The following is a 6000-nucleotide window of genomic DNA, read 5'->3' as shown; positions in this document are numbered from 1 at the left end:
TCCTGTTGGCCCACAGAGCCTCAAGCCAAATATTTGAGGACAGTCAGCATGGGTGCGAGAATGCTTTACTTTAGAATTAGGAAAGGGAATTTGGGTCACAGAAATGAGGGCAAATTTCCTACTCTTAAAACCAAAAGGAAACAGTAAATAAATAAATGTCAGTTTACTTCCCTATTTGCATTTCCATTTCACATTCAGTGAAATGAACATCCCAAATAGGAACCCTCATGAAAGAAATTGAATCTTAGTCCAAACCCCTCCCTCAAAAGTATTGTTATGATATTAGGACTAGCAAGTTTTCAGTTTCACAAACGTGACATTATAAAAACAATCTTAAAAATTTTCTATCTAAGCAGAATATAATAAAGCAGCTTCCATCTGTAGTCAACTATCGATTCTCCATGTTTTCCCCATGGATTCTTTTCTTGCAGGGATGTCATAATAATGGGTATTTTCTCATTAATTGGTATTGCCCAATGGAGAAGATAAGCAAAAACTTGCAAAGAGGTGAAGTTTCTTTCCCCGCTGTGAGCAGCTCTATTTAATGTCTGCTAGTGCAAGGTGAAGCTAATGACTAGCTTAAAGTGCTGGGCTACTTCAGATTTCAGCTTCCATTCTGCTCTTGTCCTAGTATGAACAAAAAGAATCAGATCTTAACTTCAACAAGCTTAGACCATAAAGATCCAGATAAAGCCAGGTAAAGGTTGATTGGCATTTAAATGTTATGCGAACATAATGTTTAAATTCAAGAGCTCATGCAGGAAAAATTAGTACTTTTCTAGTACTCCAGACCATAAAATCAGGAAAGAAAAAATGGGGGTTTAGGAAATGAAATTTTGAAAGCAGTGTGAGTTTTAGCTATTTTGGCTAATTTGATATCAACGTAGGACAGATAAATCAAACCTAGTCGCCAAAACTGTAATGTAACATTTAGTACAAAAACTTTTCATTAAAAACATCGTCAAACTACTTATTGGCTTATAGTCTTTTTGAAACATTATTGAAAGACACTGTTCCCTCTTAAAATGTAAAATAGGTTATACCTTAGATATCTACTAGAAATTTGACCTAGAAAATTTTTTCAGCTGTACTAATAATGTTGGTTGTAAAAGCCTTTGTGAATTCAACTTATCAATATTACACAAAGTAAAGCTTAGCTTGCCCCCGTTGGGAGCTTCTCTTGAGTTTATTTATATCATATAATTATATTCCTTAAAAAGAAAAGAGAATTGATCCCTTCTATTTAAATAAAACAAAAACCTTAACAAATGTCTAAATGAATTTTCTCTGAGTTTTCTCTGACTTTGATATCCTTGTTTTTGATTTCATCTGTGTCAGTTGCTTAGAAACATTTTCCCAATATACTCCTTCAAACTTGATACCTGGCAACTGACTGCTTCTTCAAGTCAGTGTCTGCAAAAAGACAGTAGAACGATGATATAACACGTGTTCATCCCAATCTTTGTATAGATGCTGTAATGTTCTCACAGCTGCTTGGCCTCCTTTTTCACCAGGCTGTAAACTCTTGTGAGAACATGGATAGCACCGTTCTTTCAAATTTTAATTTTATCGGGATTATAAAAATACAACTTAGAGTCAACTAGTTCTGTAGTTAGCTAAGAAAAACCCAGTCCCCAGCCTTCTGTCACCACTTATGGCCGTCGTCTACATACATATTTCCAATCCTCCTGTTTTCCTGATAGAGCTGTCTTAGAATTTGCTTTAATCAGTGTTCATTGTTTATGTTGTTATGATTATATATACTCCTCATAGCTGAGCTATATAGTGTGATTATTTTTTTCTCCATAAAATTTTTATAAGTAATTAGATATTTACACATTAATACCTGTCTTTTTGTTTAATTTTTTTTTTTAATGAGATCAGCTTATGGATTATAGTATGGGACAGACTGGGAAGGTGACAGGACCTATAGTGATGAGCTTCCGAGGAATAGACCAACAAACAGACAGGAGTAGCACAGACAGACAGACAGACAGAAGGACAGGGAAACAAAGCCAAATGGGTAAGAGGCCTAGGCCCAGCCTCAGCAGCTGTGTCTGGCCTCCAGATCCAGCTCTGCCCTGGGGACCTGGGGGAAGAGCACAGCTGGCAGGGGCCTCAGTTCTTGTAGGGCCCCCTCTCCTCACTTCCTCCTACCCTCACCAGCAGGCTGGGACCTTTGACGGGTGTTATTTCTGGGGCTAGGGAATGGTTGATCTGGAGTCAGGGGCAGAGGGTCAAGGCTCTTGGAGGCTCCCTGGGGAGGTGGAGGCCTGGGTAGTATGGGGATAGCAGCAGCACTGGGGGGATTCTGATCAGGCAACAGGCGCCTGGGGTGGGGCACTGCTCAGCAGGGCGCCTATATCTAGGGCAGGCCCCCCACCCTGCCCACCACACCAACATGGTGCAATAAATAGAGTTTCAAGTAGTAAGTCAGTGTCAGGTAGGAGATCTGGGGGCTGGCAGACAGGCAGGGGCTTGAGAGAGGCCCCAGTCGGCCCACCAAGTGTTCTTAGTGGGCTCCAGCTATATCAAGTCTGTCTGTGTGCACTGGAGTAGGGACCTGGCCCCTGTGTCCACGTAGGGGCTCAGGCCCTCAGACCAGTGCCAAAGCCTGCTCAGTGGGGCAGAAGCAGGGCAGCATGGTGCCTACAGCATCCACGATGGCTGCCAGGTGCTCGTCCTGTGCCTGGGGCCCACAGAGCTGCCTGAAGTCTGCCAGGCGCAGCAAGTACTCAAGGCTGTGGCCAGAGAAGCCTCGACAGGCCAGGATCTGCGTAGCAATGGCCTCCTCAGGCGCAGGGCCCAGGTAACCAGGGTTCTGCGGGGTGGCCACGTAGGCCAGTGCCTTGAGTGGTTGGTCAGGGGCATCTTGAGGGCAGAAGGTGACCTCCTTGGTATCATAGCTACCAAGCACTGCCTCCCACACGTTCAAGTACTTCAGGGCCTCATTGACCTGCTCACCTTGCACCTGGTACGCCACACCCCAAGTGCAGCCCTCACGATCTTCAGGGAGGGTCACCACACGACCAGGCATCTTGTCGCTGCCCTGATGGAAGATGTCTCCCTGTCAGAGGCGGCCGCTGTAGCGGTGCACGAAGCCCACACGGCTGTCGCTGTAGGCGAAGTCAGGCCTCCACACCAGGGAGCCGTACCCGGAAATCCACAGCGCTTGGGGGCCGCCGTCGTCCTGGGGGTGGGGTGTTCTGGGCTGCCAACTCCTGCTTCATGGTGCCAGCCACAGGACGGGCCCGGGCCGCCTCCAGGGCTGGTCTCTGGTGTGGGCACGGCAGGACCGACAGACGTACCCACCCGGCCTGGCACTGCTTGGCCGCTCCTGTTTGTTTAATTTTTTGTGTTAACTGTAATTCATTCCCAAATTGCAGTGAGATCAGACCCTTCAAGATAGTCTTAATCGGTTTCACTTTCTTATAGTCTCCTTTTGGAGTCTTTTGACTGTGTCAGTCTGAACTGACTTCCTTCAACACCTGGAACTGTCATCCTGGGATCTCCCTTCATAATAGCCCTGAGGATTCATTCCCTTCGCCTGTCTGGTATGTTGGGTCTCCTATTGTATTTTTCTTTCCTTGGTTTACTCCTTCATTTTGATGAAAAACATCCTCTAGTAGCTTCCTAAGAATAAGTATGTAGAGAATAACGTTTTTGAGACTTCACATGTTTTAAAATGTCTTTTTTATCTTCACACTTGTCTGATGGTTTCTGTATATCATTCTCGGTTAGGAAAATAATTTGCTTCCTAGTCTGAAGCCATTCTGATTGTTGATCCTTTTCTGTGCCATGTTCTTTCTCAGTGAAAGCTTGTACAATCCTTTCTTTATCCTCCATGTTCTGAAGTTTCACAGTGATGTGCCTTGGTGTGTGTGTCTCTTTCACCCATTTTACTAGGTACTTTTTGGGCTCTTTCAATGTAGAAACTTGTATCCTTCAGTTCTGGGAGTTTTTCTTTTTTATACATTTCCCTCCATTTTCTCTGTCTCTCTTATTGGAAGTCTTGCTATTTGAATGTTGACCCTCCTGGACCGATCTCCCTTTTTTTGGTCCTATTTTCCATCTCTTTCTCCTTTTGCTCTACTTTCTAAAAACATTTTATGAAAAATTTTTAACTCTACAAAAGTAAGCAAAGTAGTGTAATGAGTCCCTGTGTGCCCATCATTTGGCTTCAATAATTATCAACCCATAGTTAATATTGTTTCATCTATACCCCTGTCCACAGCATATTGTTTTGACGTGAATCTTAGACATTTATTTCATATGTAAATATTTCAATATATATGTTTAAAACAGATGGTGTCTTATTAAAAACATAACCACAATAACTGTGCACATTAAAAAATTAACAAGAATTTGTTAACATCAAATACCCAGTCAGTTCTCAAGTTTTCAATTATCTCCATATCTTAAACTTTTTTGTTTGTTTTTATTATTACTGTTTGTTTGAATCAGTAAAGTGCACATATTATGATGGGTTGATATCTCATAAGGTTTCTTAGCTACACTGTTCAGTATGATAGCCACTAGCCATTTATGGCTATATAAATTGAAATTAATTAAAATAAAATAAAAAATTCATTTCCTCAGTTGCATCAGCCACATTTCAAATGTTCGCATGGCTGGTGGTTACTAGATTGGGCAGTGCAGAAGTAGAACATTTCCATCATTACAGAAAGTTCTGTTGGACAGTGCTGATCTATGGCCACCCTCTCTTTTTCTTTTATGTTTGGTTTTCAGCAGCTTGACTGTTATGGACCTAGGTGTTTTCATTGTATTTATCTGGCTTCGGGTTCACTGAGCTTGGATCTGTAAATTGATAGTTTCTGCCAAATTTGGGAAATTTTTTTTCCATTATTTCTTTAAATTTTTTTCTGCCTCAGCATCTCTATTCCCTCCTTTCAGACCTCCACTTACACATACGTGTAAGCACTCGATATTGTCCCTGAGATCACTAAGGGTGGTTTTTAGTTGTTATTGTTTTCTTCCTTTCTGTTCTTCAGATGGGGTGATTCCTGTTGATCTGTCTTCAAGTATACAGACTCTCCTTTTATAGGCTACAGTGTTCTGTTACATCCATTCAGTATAACTTTCATTTCAGATATTGTACTTTTCGGGACTTCCCTGGCAGTCCAGTGGTTAAGACTCTGCACTTCCACTGCAGGGGGCACAGGTTCAGGCCCTGGTCTGGGAACTAAGATCCCACAGGCCGCACGGCACGGCCAAAAAAAATACAAACAGCAACAGATACTGTACTTTTCAGTTCTAGGACTTCCATTTGGTTCTTTGTTAAAATTCCCCATCTGTTCACTCAGGAGTGCAACTGAAGAACCCTGTTTCACAGCCTACTCTTCCTTTATTCAACTTCCACCCTTTGGCCATCCCTTGGGCCTAAGGGTATGCTTACTGACCCTCAGGAAAAGTGACCAGTAGAAGTATTTCAAGAAGGCCCTGGAAACAGTGTTAGGGCTTTTTAGCCAGGAAATTCTATGTGTTCTACCTGGGCATGTCTCTTTGGCCGTGTGGATTCTTCTATACAGGGGTTCGGAGGAGGCCAGAGGAAGATCAGAGTATGGTCCTCTAAACCATGAGGGCCAGGTTAGGAGCTCCAGTTACCCATCACCGAGGGTAGCTGGAATCCTCTGTGTCAGTACTTTCATGTCTTCTTTAGGGGCTGGCTTAATTTTTCAAAAAATTATCCTTGCCTCTCCTGTTTAGAATATAAAGAGTTTCTAGCAGCCTCCTGGGAGCTAAATTGGGAAAGAGGGCTGGAGAGTCTCAGCATTCAGTATATGCATAAATTCACTTCCTTCACCACCCCTCAGCCATGCCTGGCATCCCCTTCAAAGTGCCATCTATCTTACTATTTTATTTATTTTATTTTTTATATATTTATTTATTTTTGGCTGCATTGGGTCTTTGTTGCTGCGCACAGGCTTTCTCTAGTTGTGGCGAGCGGGGGCTACTCTTCGTTGGGGTGCACTAGCTTCT

At 42.8% G+C, this 6000-nt stretch overlaps 1 pseudogene; it reads right to left on the bottom strand.

The window, feature by feature from the left end:
- Positions 1-2525: 2525 nt before the first annotated feature.
- Positions 2526-3343, bottom strand: LOC132596500 (glutathione-specific gamma-glutamylcyclotransferase 1-like; annotated as a pseudogene).
- Positions 3344-6000: the final 2657 nt, after the last annotated feature.

The sequence above is a fragment of the Globicephala melas genome, unplaced genomic scaffold (genome assembly GCF_963455315.2).
Source record: "Globicephala melas unplaced genomic scaffold, mGloMel1.2 SCAFFOLD_354, whole genome shotgun sequence".
Lineage (NCBI taxonomy): Eukaryota > Metazoa > Chordata > Mammalia > Artiodactyla > Delphinidae > Globicephala > Globicephala melas.
This window is presented reverse-complemented; position numbering and strand designations above follow the sequence as displayed.